Here is a 15,343-nt window from a genome sequence, read left to right as displayed (position 1 = left end):
TGGGACATGTGGGGGGCTCAGTGGTTTGAGCATCCAAGTCCTGATTTCTTGGCTCAGATCATGATCTCACAGTTCATGATGAGTTCGAGACCCACATTGGGTTCTGTGCTGACATAGCAGAGCCTGCGTGGGATTCTGTTTCCCTCTCTCTGCTCATGCTCTCTCTCAAAATAAATAAATAAAAACTTTAAAAAGGTATAAATGAAGCTACTGAAATTTGAAAATGTAATTTCCTTACTGATTTTTAATGCTTATGGTGTGAAACCTAGTAATAGGAAACCTCCCTAAAATGGAGTGGCAGATGTGGCAGGGAAAACTTTCACACCCGAGAACACACAGTCAATTGCAGGCCCAACAGGAAGAGGGACTGGACCCTTTGGGGACTTGGCCTTGCACGTGGATACTACTCAACAAGTCCAGCAGGATGAAGAGACATTTTCCTCAGCCCCCAGAACAACAGTTCAGCCAGTGAGAAGCCACCACACTTCAAACTCTGTTTACTCCAATGGACTTTTTGTTCACAGCAACCTTCCCAAATTACCCTTTTTCTCCTTAAAAAAGCAAGCCTCCCCTTGGTTCCCATGCTTCCCTACAGTTTTTCTAAAGCCTGTTTGTCCAGGATTGCAATTCTCTTTTATTCATTCCCAAATAACCCCATCAGTTGCTGCTAAAATAACAGGCAGTTCTACTTTTTTTTTTTTTTAAGACAGAGGGAGAAAGAGAGCGACAGAGGGAGAAAGAGAGAAAGAGAGCGAGCATTCGCTCTCGCGCAGGGGAGGGTAGAGGGGCACAGGGAGAGAGAGAATCCAAGCAATCTCCACGCTCATCGTGGAGCCTGATCTGGGGCTAAATCCCATGACCCTAGTAGCATCAAGGCCTGAGCTGAAATCCAGGGGTCTGACACTCACTGACTGAGCCACCCAGGTGCCCCGTGGCAGTTTTGTTTTTAAGGTTAACAATGGCAAACAAGAAACATCCCTCAGATATCCAATGTCCTCACATACTGAAAAATTGCTTTTTCATTAATTGAAAGCAAAATACGCTTCCTAAATGGTACCAATTATACAAGCCTCATTCATTATCCCAACGACTTAAAACATTAAAATAAAAACCGTGATTAGAATATCTATACACCTCGGGGCGCCTGGGTGGTTCAGAGGCTTGAGCATCAGACTCTTGACTTTGACTTAGGTCATCATCCCAGGGTCTGGCATCCAGAGCTGCATAGTTGGGCGCTGGATGTGCAGCCTCCTTGGGATTCTGTCCCTCCCTCTGCCCCTCCCCCGCTTGCACTCTCTAAATACAACAAAAAGAAAAGAATATCGCATACTTCTCAAAAAAAAAAATCTTCAGATAATTCTGGAAGTCGCCCAAGAAAACGTGAAGCTGCAATACAACGAAGACTTAACGACCCAAGGCGATTCCCGGTGGCAACCACGCTTCTCCCCAAGTCCAGTACACTCAGCCTCCCGCTGAGCACCCTCTGCTCTGGGCCACGTCCAGCCTATCCCGCCGGATCTCCGCCACTAGCACAGACCCTGCCTGCCCTGCTCGGTCCATTATCCCGCGCCAAGTGAGGCCGCCGCGGCCGCCGAGGTCCCGCGAGACCCGCGCTCGCAGCCCGGTGTGTCCAGCCAACAGGGGATACACACACACTTGTCACCCTAACGGGGACACATCGGCGCGTTCAGTGCAAGAGGCTCCAGGGCTCGGAGTCTCACCTGGAACTGCTCGAAACAGTCATGGCAGTTAGGGAAATACCAGCCAGCTCCCTCGGACTGGAAACACCCCCAAACCGAGAGGAGCAACCCACCTACTGGCGCGTGGGATGGAAGGAGGGGCGGGTCCGGAGGGTTGGGCGGAGCGGGGGATGACCCCTCCCCAACAGCCCGGACGCTCCTCGCCTTCCAAGACCCCGCCCCAATGGGGCCACGTCCAGCACTGGCCTCACCCCTCAGATGACGTGCCTTTCCCGCTCTCGCACACCTTCCCTAAGCCCCGCCCCATGCTGGACACGTTTTATGCTGGCCCGGCCCCTTGGCAAACGCTTCTTCCCCGCTCTTTCTCCCTAGGCCCCGCCCCACGCTGGCTACGTCCTACACCCGCCGCCTAGTTCCCCTACGGTACCCTCCCTGCTTACCTTCCCTGCGACCCGCCCAACGCTGGCCACGTTGGTGGCCGGCGTCGCCCGGCTGCTGACGCCCCGTCCCCGCTCAACTTCACAAGGCCGCGCCCCACGCTGGACAGGTCCTAGACACGCCCCGCCCCTCCGCTGACGCCCGGGTTCCTCTAACCCTCCCTTAGGCCCCTCCTCGCTCTGCCCACCTCTTGCATTGGCTCCGCCCCTCCGCTTAGGTCCCCTTCTGGGCTCTGTTCAACCTCCTTAGTCCCCGCCTCACGCTGCTCACGTCCTCGCCGGCCCTACCCCTCGGCTTTTGTCCCGTTCCCGCTCACCCTCCCTATGCCCCGCCCCACGTTCGTCACGTCCTACAGCAGCCCCGCCCCTCAGTGGACGTCTCCGTCCCCTCCCTCTGCTCACCTCCTTAGGCCCTGTCCCGCGCTAGCCACGCCCCAAGATGGCCCCTTCCTTTAGCTGACGCCCATCCCTGTCTTTGCCCACCTTCCTAAGTCACGCCCCACGCTGGTTACGCCCTGACCGGCCCGCCCCTCCGCTGACGTCTCCTCCTGGTCTCTGCTCACCCTCCCTAGTCCCCGCCCACGCCATGTCCTCCCTCCGAACTGGGTTCTTGTTCTTCACGTTCCACCCACGCCCTGCTACCCCCGGGGCCGGCGCCTCCGCCCCTGGCCCTGATATTGGCCTGACCCCATTCCTCTCCCAGAACCACCTCCGAGCCATTCTCATCCTCCTGCAGTGAGGCCCTGCCGTCGCCAGGCCTTCCATTCGCGGTCACCTTGTGGGCGAGGCCCCTGGGCCCCGGGCTGGGGGAGGGGACCACCCCGTTGTGTGACACCTCGTGCTGTTCTGTCCCTAACCTGTTCCCCCGGCCGTACCTGCCAGAGTGTGCCTACATTCCCGATATCCCACTGGAAAGTGAGCTGCTAGGACGTAGACGGCATCCGTTCCGTCGCCGAGTGCCGAGTGGGCGGCGACTTGAGGGAAGAAAGCCCGGGAGGGAGACGCCGGGCGACCGCGAAGGGAGAGTGAGTAAAATGAGCAGCCTAGAGGATGCCACGTGGGGGGTCCTGTGCACTGGGGGAAACGGTCCTAGTGGACGGGAGTGCCCGGGCTCGACCCAGCGGGAACAGCGGAGGGCTGGCAGAGGGGCGGGGGGGGGGGGGGTGGGTAGCAGGGGGCACATCCCAAATGCATTCCCTTTTAACCGTATTGTGTGAGGGTCATGCTAGAGGTCTCCGTGCTTTCCCAGCCTTCGTGACATTTTGAAAATATTGTTGGGTCCTAAGCAATTTTACAGCAATTTCATGTGCACTCCGTGAGGATATTGATCATTTGTTATATTAACAGAACTAGTCTAGCAGCTCCCATCGTTCTTGTCATCTTTTGACTGAGCTGGCTGTGAGCTAAGGTTTCCAACTGTATTTTCAAGTTCCCTGTGTCCTTTTTGTACAAATGTTCAGGGATGGTACAAGTTGTTCCCGGCCCCTCCCCGCCCCCCAGGACTTATAAAATTTATTGTCGTTTTTCAGTGTGCGCATCACCTTCTCAGCGCCTTCTAGTCCTGCAGCAGCCTTTCCAGGCAGGCCTAGAAAGCTTCCCTTGAGATTCCCATTTGGGGCAGTGGCATTTCCCGTGCTCCTGAAGTAACCTGGCTCTTGGGTCCTCATGGCCACTTAGAATATTTCCAGAGTCAGGCAGAGCATAGGTGAAGTTCGCGGGGGTCCACGGTAACCACAGAGAGGGGTTCCTGGCATGACTTAGACTTTTTTCTTTTTTTTTTTTTTCCGGTGGCTCTGAAGGGTCAAAATGCCCTGGCTGCTGTTTTCCCTGTTCCCGTGGCCCACTGGAAAAAGAAGCTGAAATACAGGATGTAGGTTGTCTAATGGACCTGGAACGACGGAGTAAGTGAAAGGGAGTGAGTGAATATCCTATTTTGGTATTCAGTTTTTGCTATGGTACCATACATACAATATCCATTTTTTTCTTCAGATGTGTTTTTCATATGGTACGACTGCAGTGAGCTTGTTTCAGTATTTTTAGAATGGGAATATAAATACGAAATTTATGAGGCTTCTTTTCAAGAAGTAATATCTACTATGTGTGAGATATGATAGACCAATAGGCCAACAGTCAGGACAAAGTTTTTATGTTACACATAATGTGTCATGTGTCGTGGAAACCTTATTAGATAATATTTATACCTTATTTAGCATCATTCATTAGAAACAGTTACTTAGGGGCAGCAAGAACTCACTTTCATAGAGCTCGTGGTTTTTGTCATCACTAGGTCAAGTGATGCATGGAAACTATCAAACTTAATGTAAAAAAAATACTCATGGGTTTTATTTCCTTATGATGTGGTTTCCAAATGGCACATTATATGTTTACTACAAGTTTTGTTTATATCAAGAAGGATGTTTTAGAATGATGATCATACTTATTTCTTATGTAATCCAACTCATATCCTAGTGAGAGGGAAAGCCGGTAACAGCAGATAATAAAAAAAGGGCCAGCTCAATGTCTGAGCCTGGATAGTCCCCTTGTATGCTTTTGGCTTCTGCAGTCTTGCTTGTCTCTTGCATCAGCCAGCAGCCAGGAATCAGAAGCTTGACTATACTAGTCCCGTCCAGTCTGGAAGCAGATATGTCTAAAAGATCAGTAGGACCCAAGCCGGGTACTCAGCCTTTGGAGGTGGTACCACTGGGCCAGCACCGGTGTGAAATAAACAGTCTCCTCTGATTCCCTGAGTGCATGTCACTTGTCTCTTCCTGGGTGGCGAGTATTTGCTGTAACATTTTTGGTGCATTGGCCAGGAAGCCGACAGCCATACTGGCCCCTTCAGTCACCATTGTGGGAAGCCAGCGGAGAGGCCACTCATCGTGGACCCCTGTGATGGAAAGGAAGGCACACTGCTGGGGATTTCACTGGACCCCAACCCCTGCCGGGCCTGACAATAGTTGGCCATCACTTCGCTTGAATGGAATCCTGGAGGTATCAGAAAATTCTGCCAGGATGGGACATGGATTGGGTAAATGTCCCCAGGGACCCAGGACCACATTCAGCCCCACCCTAGAGGCAGAGGGGGAGCTTGATCACCTCCCAGGCCACACACTTGCCACATAGGACAGGGAAGTCCTGGGTGTAAGTCTGCGATCTGTCTGAATGTATGTGTGAGTGCCTGTGCTCCACGGTCTCAACTACGGAGCCTGAGTGGGTCCTACACTGCAATTCCATGATGACCTCATACGACTCAAGGCAGAATCAGGTCCGCAGAGGCCTGATCCGAGTCAGGGGTTTATATTGACCTGCCTGCCAATGCTAAGAAGTGTCTAAATCCCCGTGAGGGGAGCGGCCAGGTAGATGAAGCAACCTCTTCCCTCGTGTATGTCCTGTGACACCATACATTGGGAGTTACCCATCTAGGATACCAGGACAGATGGGGAGAAAATTTCAAAACCAACTGTTTTGGAGTGTATGATTAAGAATTTGTTTTCTTATCATTTTACTTGATTTATTTTTTAAATTTACATCCAAATTAGTATATAGTGCAACAATGATTTTAGGAGTAGATTCCTTAATGCCCCTTACCCATTTAGCTCATTCCCCTTCCCACAACCCCTCCAGTAACCCTCTGTTTGCTCTCTCTTTTTAAAAGTCTCTTATGTTTTGTGTCCCTCCCTGTTTTTATGTTATTTTTGCTTCCCTTTTCTTATGTTCATCTTGTTTTGTATCTTAAAGTTCTCATGAGTGAAGTCATATATATGTGTTTCTCTGACTAATTTCGCTTAGCATAACACCCTCTAGTTCCATCCATGTAGTAGCAAATGGCAAGATTTCATTCTTTTTGATTGCTGAGTAATACTTCACTGTATATATATACCACATCTTCTTTGTCCATTCATCCATCAATGGACATTTGGGCTCTTTCCATACTTTTGCTATTGTCGATAGTGCTGCTATAAACATTGGGGTGCATGTGCCCCTTCGAAACAACATACCTGTATCCCTTGGATAAATACCTAGTAGTGCAATTGCTAGGTCATAGGGTAGTTCTATTTTTAATTTTTTGAGGAACCTCCATACTGTTTTCCAGAGTGGCTGCACCAGTTTGCATTCCTACCAGCAGTGCAAAAGAGATCCTCTTTCTCCGCATCCTCACCAACATCTGTTGTTGCCTGAGTTGTTAATGTTAGTCATTCTGACAGGTGTAAGGTGGTATCTCCTTGTGGTTTTGATTTGTATTTCCCTGCTGATGAGTGATGTTGAGCATTTTTCATGTGTCAGTCGGCCATGTGGATGTCTTCTTTGGAGAAATGTCTATTCATGTCTTTTGCCCATTTCTTCCCGGATTATTTGTTTTTTTGGGTGTTGAGTTTGATAAGTTCTTTATAGATTTTGGATACTAACCCTTTATCTGATATGTCGTTTGCAAATATCTTCTCCCATTCCATTGGTTGCCTTTTAGTTTTGCTGATTGTTTCCTTCGCTGTGCAGAAGACTTTTATTTTGATGAGGTCCCAATAGTTCACTTTTCCTTTTGTTTCCCTTGCCTTTGGAGACATGTTGAGTAAGAAGTTGCTGCAGCCAAGGTCAAAGAGATTTTTTTGCCTGCTTTCTCCTTGAGGATTTTGATGGCTTCCTGTCTTACGTTTAGGTCTTTCATCCATTTTGAGTTTATTTTTGTGTATGGTGTAAGAAAGTGGTCCAGGTTCATTCTTCTGCATGTCGCTGTCCAGTTTTCCCTTCACCACTTGCTGAAGAGACTGTCTTTATTCCATTGGATATTCTTTCCTGCTTTGTCAAAGATTAGTTGGCTATATATTTATGGGTCCATTTCAGGGTTCTCTATTCTTTCCATTGACCTGAGTGTCTGTTTTTGTGCCAGTGGCTAAGAATTTTTAAAAGGTGGGGAACACCTGAGTGGCTCAGTCAGTTAAGCATCCGACTTCGGCTCAGGTCATGATGTCACGGTTCATGAATTCGAGCCCTGCATTGGGCTTTGTGCTGACAGCTCAGAGCCTGGAGCCTGCTTCAGATTCTGTCTCTTCCTTTCTCTTTGCTCCTCCCCTGCTTGTGCTCTCTTTCTCTCTCTCTCTCTCAAAAATGAACATGAAAAAAAAAAAGAATTTTTAAAAGGGATTTTCAGGGGACTATGGGGTCAGATTGACCCCTGGGAATTATGCACCTTCTCTGAATTAGAATGGCCTACGTTTGGTGTAGGCTGGCCTGCTGAGGACACCCTAGATGTCCCCACAGTCCGAGCTGTTTTTAAAGTAATTACTGGAGACCCCGGCCACCTGGATCAATTCTCATACATTGATCAGTGGTTGGAAATAGCCTAAGCCCAAGGAGGGTCCAGTTCTGCCTTAATAGTAATGGACAATGTAAAGTCTTGTGGCACAGCCTAAGAAGACCTCACAGCAGAAAAAACCACCCCCATCCTCCAAAAAAATTCAGAAGAAGTCCTTCCATTTCCACCACCAAATGCCCCAAGCGGCCCATCAATGGAGGGAGGGGACCCTTACCTGCCTGACAGTCCACCCCTGTCAGTCACACCTTCGCTAGCAGCCAGTCTGCCCTAACCAGGGACACTTGAACCAGTAGGAAGGTGCCTTAGATCTGCAGCTCAAGGTACAAGGCCCTCAAGGTCAGTGCAGATGCCATTGTGGGAGACTAGGGGTCTCCATAGAATAGGCCCCAGTGGGACCTTACAAGAGGGGGATTGGTTTTCTACTGCCAACTGTTCTCCACTACTGACCTCCTCAACTGGAAACACCACACCCGCCCTACTCTGCGCAGCTGCAGGCAATGATATATCTCTTAGAATCCATATTCCAGACTCACCGCCCTGCCTGGGTCGATTGTACGCAGCTTCTGTTCACCCTTTTCAATGCAGAAGAGCACTGATGAATTCTCACCAAAGTCAGAAAATGTATACAGACTCAGGCACCAGATGGGCAACTAGACATTGATGCTTGGACACGGGAGCCTATATGCCCAAAGAGGAGCCCCACTAGGACCCCAACACAGGAGCAGGAAGGGCCAGGTTAGAAAGATACCAACTCCCCTTCCTCCAAGGGGTAAAAAAAGCAGGGGCCAAAAAGCCACCGATATTGCAAAGGTATCTGAAGTCCTACAAAAGCCAGAAGAGAGCCCAGGTGACTTCTATGAAATATTATGTGAAGCCTTTAGAGTTTACACTCCATTCGACCCAGAAGCCCTGGAAAACCAGCACATGGGCAATGCTGCCTTCGTGGGACACACCCAAAGTGACATTAGACAGAAGCTCCAAAAATTGGAAGAATTCACTGGACAGAACGTGATGAAACTATTGGAAATCGCCAACAAGGTTTTTGTAAATTGGAATTGAGCTGCCAGAAAGGAGACAGACTGAAGAATGAAACAAAAGGCAGTTCTCCTGGCTGGGGCCTTGGAGCGACTGTCCCCTCCAGAAGGGCCCCCATGGAAACCACGTGGGATTCAAGAACAAAAAAGAAGGGTTCCAGGACAGGATCAGTGTTCCTACTGCAAAGAATTTAGACACTGGAAAAAATGAGTGCCCCAATCTCCAAATGAGAAAACCAAAAACTTCTGCTCCACCCAACTGCTACCAACCAGAACCACCTGAGGCTGACCTGATAGGACTGGCAGGTGTGGACTCTGATTAGGAAAGACTGGGCTCTATCCAACTGGGCCCTCATGAGCCCACGGTCAAAATGAAGGTAGGGGGCCAGGCAATAGACTTAATAGTCAACACTGGGGCCGAACACTCTGTGGTGACACACAAGGTGGCACCTCTATCAGGTCGAGAAGTCATCATTGCAGGAGCCACTGGGATGCAAACCCAAAGGCCATTTTGTGTTCCCAGACAATGCCAGCTGGTGGGGCTTACCAAGTAGTTAATGAATTCCTATATTTACCTGACTGCTCGGACTCACTGTTAGGTAGAGACCTCCTAGCCAAGCTGGGTGCAGAAATAGCCTTCACTTCGGATGGACAGATAAAATTGCGCCTAAATAAAAAGGCCCAACCCATGATTTTGTCCCTGACAATACCACGGGAAGAGGAATGGAGATTATATACTTCCCCTCCCGGTGAGCCAACTGTGGTCCCCAAGCTAGAAGCTGAATTCCCTTCAGCTTGGGCAGAAGGAAACCCCCCTGGTCTGGGAAAAAACCACCCCCCAATATTAATTGACCTAAAGCCTGGGGCTCAACCTGTTAAAATATGCCAATATATGATCCCATGAGAGGCATGCCTGGGGATCCAGATACACTTGGACAGACTACTCAAATGGGGACTTCTAAAACGATGCAAGTCCCCATGGAATACTCCTTGCTGCCTGTGAAAAACCCTGGGACAGATGATTACTGCCCTTACAGGACCTAAGAGCCATTAATGAAGCAGTCATCATGCAGCATTCAGCATTGCCTAACCTATACACTCTACTAGGACTCATACTCTCTGAAGCAAGATGGTTCACATGTCTGGATTTAAAGGATGCCTTCTTCTGTCTCCAGCTAGTGCCTAATAGCCAACCCTTATTTGCCTTTGAATGGGAAAACCCTACCACAGGGACCAGACTGCCGCAAGAACAATTCACTTGGACAATTCACTTGGACCAGACTGCCGCAAGAATTCAAAAATTCACCAACCTTATTCAATGAGGTGCTGGCATCTGACTTAGCCAGTTTTCTGGGACAGGACCTAAGATGTGTCCTTCTCCAATATGTGGATGATTTCCTGCTGGCCAGTCCCATGCAGACCCAATGCTGGGAGGGAACCAGAGCCCTACTCAGGCTACTAGCAGAGGTGGGATACTGGGTGTCAAAGAAAGAGGCACAGATTTGCCAAGGAAGTTAAATACTGGGCTTCAGAATTACCCAAGACAAACAGATGCTGGGAGCCAAAGGGAAACTGGCAGTTTGTGCCATTTCAGTTTCCACTACCCACCGGCAGATCTGAGAGTTTCTGGGAGTAGCAGGATTCTGACAGATATGGATCGCAGCGTTCTTGGAGTTGGCCACACCTCTTTATAAGGCACTAAAGGAGGAAGAAAGGGCACCCCTTTTCTGGGGTGCTAACCGAGAAAAGGCATTTGAAACCATAAAGACAAAACTCACAGAGGCACTGGCCTTGGGACTCCCAGATGTATCATGAGATTTCAACCTGTTCATACATGAGAGCAATGGGGTGGCCCTGGAGGTTCTTACCCAGGAATTTGGACCTTGGCAAAGACCAGTGGCATACCTTTTAAAGCAATTTGACTCAGTTGCGGGAGGATGGCCCCCTGAGGGCCCTGGCAATCACCACACTTTTAATCAAGGAAGCAGACAAACTCACGTTGGGGCAAAACCTAAACATTAGGGTTCCCCATTCTGTTATTACCTTGATGGATGCCAGAGGGCAACACTGGCTAACTCATGCTCAGATGACACAATATCAGGACTACTATGTGAAAACCCATGAATAAGATTGGAAGGCATAAAAACCCTAAATCCTACTGCTTTCTTGCCTGCAGGGGTGTGGCCCCCAGAGCATAATTGTGTAGGGGTACTTGATGAAGTCTGTTCTAGTCTGACCTATCAGACAAGCCCTTACAAAATCCAGACCTCATGCTGTACACTGATAGCAGCAGCTTCATGAATGATGGCAAGAGATGCTGGTTATGCAGTAGTCTCTGATTTTGATGTCATAGAAGCAAAGGTCCTTCCACATGCATGGTCAGCCCAAAGAGCAGAACTGTGGGCCCTAATGAGAGCGCTAGAACTCAGTAAAGACAAAAGAGCCAACATATACACTGACTCGCGCTTTGCCTTCACCACTGTACATATACATGGGGCTCTATATAAGGAGAGAGGACTTTTGACTGCAGGGGGAAAAGAAAAAATCGAGAAGAAATCCTAAAACTATTAAGGGCAGTCTGGGAACTGAGGGGGTAACAGTCATCCACTGCAAGGGGCACCAAAGAGGAAAAGACTCAGTGTTGGAAGGTAACCGATGGGCAGACACCGCAGCTAAACAAACAACAGAACAAACAACATCCTCAAAAATCATGCTGGCTCTGGAACTGCCAACTTCCCCAAGGTACACAACCCAAGAAACAAAATGGGCACAACAGGAAAAGGGAAGCAGACAAAAGAAGGATGGTGGGTACTTCCAGATCAAAGAGTCTATATACTGGAACAGCTAGCCCACCAGGTGATTCTCCCAACAGCATGAGCTCACCCACCTAGGAAAAACTGCCCTTGAAACCTTAGTAAGTTGTTACTATGTAATTGCTTGGTTCCCATCCCTCTGTGCCTTGATCTTTTAATGCTGCCTCCTCTGTGCTCAAAATAATGCCAAATAAGGCGCCCTTGGCCCATGGGGATCTAAATACTATGGTTAGGCACCTTTCGAAGATTTGGAGGTAGGCTTTACCAAAATAAGACCCAGTGGAGGATACAAATTTCTTCTGGTATTCATCTGCACGTTTTTTTGGCTAGGTTGAGGCCTACCCCACACGCACCAAAAAGGCAAGAGAAGTAACTAAGGCTCTGCCAAGGGATATCATCCCCAGACATGGAATGCCATTAACCATAGACTCAGACAGTGGCCTGGCTTTTGTGGCTGAGGTGGTGCAAAAAGTAGTCAAAACCGTAGGCATCCAATGGAACTTACACGCAGCCTACCAACCCCAGAGTTCAGGGAAGGTGGAACCTATGAACTGGACCCTTAAGTCAGCCATGGCAAAACTATGTCAGGAAACTAACTTGTCCTGGCCAGATATACTACCCCTACCTCTTCTCCAAGTATGCTGCACACCTCAGACAAAAATAGGATTATCCCCATTTGAGATCCTATATGGAAGGTCCCCTCCACTAGTCAAATTCAGGGGAGACCTGACACAGCTAGGGAATTTGGAAATACAAAAACAACTACAAGGATTAGGGAAAACTATATTTGAGATACATAGATGGGTGACAGGATACCCATTTCTCTAGGAATAATTGTACACCCCCACAAACCTGGGATCAGGTTCGGATAAAAGATTGGAAAAAGGAACCACTCAAACCTACCTGGAAGGGACCCTATTTAGTTGTGCTAACCACACCCAGCCCTCAAGGTTGCAGGACTAACCATCTGGATCCACCATTCTCAAGTAAAGGCAGGCCATCTGTCACCTGACAACCACCTGGAATGGAAAGTAACTGCTAACCAGAATAATCCTCTACAGATCACCCTTAAGAAAAGAGCAGATGATACGCAGCCTGCAGCCAACACGTAAGAACTCTGTAACCAGAAGCTTGAGGAAATCACCAAATGACTTAAATGAACTATAGCAAATTGTTCTCGAATTTCAATGTCATCCCCTACCTATTTCTCTTTCCATACTTGTTATACTCTTTGCTGTATGGCTTACCCAAGTTTCTTCTGCAGATTTGCATCTCAGTCACAAACTCTTGTTAGCCTCCTTCTACTTACTAATGTCAGGATCTCTTATGCTCCTTAGATTTATATGATCTGAGTTGTGATTGACGTCCTTCACTGCACGTTGTTCTCTGTCTTTATTACCTGTCTCCTACCCCAGGATGGAATTGCCCTATCTCCTGTCCTTGTTGCACATATTCCTGTTCCTAACCTGCTCAAAAGGAGTCTTCTCACTCACGCCATGCAAATGCATGATTTATCATTTCCCCCTTGTCCCTCAAGGCCTGAGGAGCCACTCTGTGCTCCCCACCGCTGGACCCCATCTACTGTCTTCATGAGGGACAAACTTATGTTACAGGTGCACAAGGTTGCACTGCCTGCTACCCCATTCAGCCTCCTAAAGAGACCATTCCTCCCCCTGTGCCCTTCCTGACTCTTGCTCCAACCCCTCCCCTGTACCAATTCCTTCCCTGCTCCTCTGGTCCACATAGGTAAAACAACACTACCACCATGCCCCTGTGCCACCGTGTACACCTGCATGCTGAAAAGATGTTTCGATACCAGGAGAGTCACTCCTTGTACCAGAAATGGGACAACTTATTGGACAGGAAAAATGAAAATAAAACGTTATTGGGGGACCTGCCCTGATGTTCCTCATGCCTGTTGTGTCACTTCTGACCTAACCCTTCAACCTCTGGCATAACATAAATCAGGTAGACCACCTGTCTTAGATCCCTGTCTGGACCAAGTGTTAAATGCAATCCATCACCTCCTCAATGATATCAATCTCAGCCTGGCCAGAGCCTGCTGGCTCTGCTTGTCCACAGGACACCCGCTATGCAGCTACTCTGATAACACAGGCAACTGTAAGTGTTACCCTGTTAACTGAAGATCCAGACCCCCACATGGTGAGACCTGTACTAACTGGAGTCTAACTGTCCCAAATGGCTCCCAGGTGCCTGGCAAACACAATGGGAACAGAGTCAGTTGGCAATCTGACCATTGGCCAGTGCAATCAAACTCTTGACAGTCAGGAACTCACTCATTTTCCCACAACCCATCCCTGGTGTCAACCCCTCCCAGGGCTTCTCTTTGTATGTGGGACAGATGCCTACCTATGTCTACTGGTCGACTGGGTGGGCATCTGTACATGGCCTTCCTCACTCCTCAGAAAAACATTTTTCCCAACAATCGGTCTCTTATAGTACCCTTGGCAGCATATACTCAATCAAAAAGAGCCATTCAAGTCATCCCCCTGCTGATTGCTTTAGGAATAACGGCAGGGATGGGCACTGGAATAGGAGAAATAGTCTCCTCAACCACTTATTGTCATAAATTATCTAAGGACCTAACAGATGACATAGAATGGATTATCAAATCTCGGGTGGTTTTACAAGACCAAATAAACTCTCTAGCAGCGGTAGTCTTGAAGAACAGAAGAGGGCTGGACCTGCTAACTGCCGAAAGGGGAGGATTATGTCTCTTCCTAAATGAAGAATGTTGCTTCTGTGTCAACCAATCAGGGGTAGTTGGAGATACGGTCCAGCAGCTACGGGAGTGAATCAACAAACGGAGGCAGGAATTAGCAGACTCATGGAACTCTTGGAGCAACATATGGAATTAGGCATCCTGGCTCCTCACTTTAGCTGGTCTTCTCCTAATGCTTTTCATAGCCCTCCTGTTTGATCCTTGTATTCTTAATATGCTAACCAGGTTTGTTTCCTCTCTCCTAGAAGCTGTCAAACTCCAGATGATGGTTTAGTTGGACCATTCTAGCTGTCACTACTCTCCTTCGGATGGCAAAGAATCCTAGCTGTCACATTCCTCTCTTCGACATCCCTGCCCAGCAGGAAGAAGCCAGAATGGTCTTCGCTCCTCCTCCTGTGGCAGCAAAGGGTTTCCTGCCCCCACAAAATGATTTTCTCTAAGTCTGCTACAGCAGCTTGAGAATCAAGAGGCGGGAATGAGAAGGAAAGCTGGTAAGAGCATATTCAAAAAAAAAAAAAAAATGGCCAGCTAGATGTCTTGCATGCTTTTGTCTTCCAGGAACCAGAATCTTCACTATCCTAGTCCCGCCCAACCCGGAAGCACATATCTATAAAGGATCAGTAAAACATGAGCTGGGTGCTCAGCTTTTGAAGGTGACTCGGTGGGGCCAGCACTGGTGCAAAAGTCTTTTCTGATTCCCCGAGTGCACGCTGCTTGTCTCTTCCTGGGTGCCGAGTGTTTGCTGTAACACTAGGAGCGAAATTCATTTTACTTCTCTCTTATAAAAATATTAGATTACTATTTGTATGTGTTGATTTTTCCAAAATGCTGAAAATAGAAATTCACTAAATAGGATAGGGCATGAAAATTCATCTGAAAACAATCTGTCATTCAGAGACAATTCTTATTTTGGTTCATATAAATGTGTTCATGCATGTGTTTTCCAGGGAAGCTGGACTTAGGATCCATTTCTGCCTGTCTCCAAAGCCCTGCCTATACCAAACATCAGGCCACAGCCCTGTCTCCATGCTGACTGCCTTTCTGCACTTCCTGCCAGCCACCCTCATGTCTGGACTTCTGGGTTTGTGTTCTTTATCTGGGGCTGTTGATGGACCACGAGGAGGTCCTTGGGTATCCTCTCTGTTTCCCAGCTACTAGAGGATGACTTGCGACAGCATCCCAGATTCTGGCACATACTTAGAAAATTCTGCACAGGCACCAGCAGGTAGACACCAATGTGGAAATGAATTCTTTCCAACCCAATGGCCAAGAACGATTTTTTTTTTAATTTTTAATGTTCATTTT

General features: G+C 48.3%; 1 protein-coding gene and 2 long non-coding RNA genes across 8 annotated transcripts in view; 1 reads left to right on the top strand and 2 right to left on the bottom strand.

Annotated features, from left to right (window-relative positions):
* Positions 1-3,120, bottom strand: part of LOC122469668 (zinc finger protein 501-like) — a 17,479-nt gene extending 14,359 nt beyond the window's left edge. For 3 of the 6 annotated variants that reach the window (XM_043557153.1, XM_043557151.1, XM_043557156.1), the window contains exon 1: positions 3,013-3,118. The gene's annotated coding sequence lies outside the window, so the exon portion shown is untranslated. Of the gene's footprint in view, positions 1-3,012 lie in introns of all 6 variants that reach the window. The other 3 variants (XM_043557154.1, XM_043557155.1, XM_043557152.1) reach the window with 3 other exon arrangements.
* On the top strand, positions 3,046-15,099 carry LOC122469734. The gene is made up of 3 exons (XR_006293622.1): positions 3,046-3,162; positions 3,937-4,038; positions 14,986-15,099. It is a non-coding gene; the product is annotated as an uncharacterized LOC122469734 (long non-coding RNA).
* On the bottom strand, positions 14,965-15,343 carry LOC122469783. Its single transcript, XR_006293673.1, has 2 exons — positions 15,205-15,343; positions 14,965-15,174 (listed from the first exon to the last, which is right to left on the bottom strand). It is a non-coding gene; the product is annotated as an uncharacterized LOC122469783 (long non-coding RNA).

The sequence above is a fragment of the Prionailurus bengalensis genome, chromosome B1, assembly GCF_016509475.1.
Source record: "Prionailurus bengalensis isolate Pbe53 chromosome B1, Fcat_Pben_1.1_paternal_pri, whole genome shotgun sequence".
NCBI classification, from domain to species: Eukaryota; Metazoa; Chordata; class Mammalia; order Carnivora; family Felidae; genus Prionailurus; species Prionailurus bengalensis.
The sequence above is the reverse complement of the archived record's forward strand: the minus strand, read 5'-3'. Positions and strand labels throughout refer to the sequence as shown.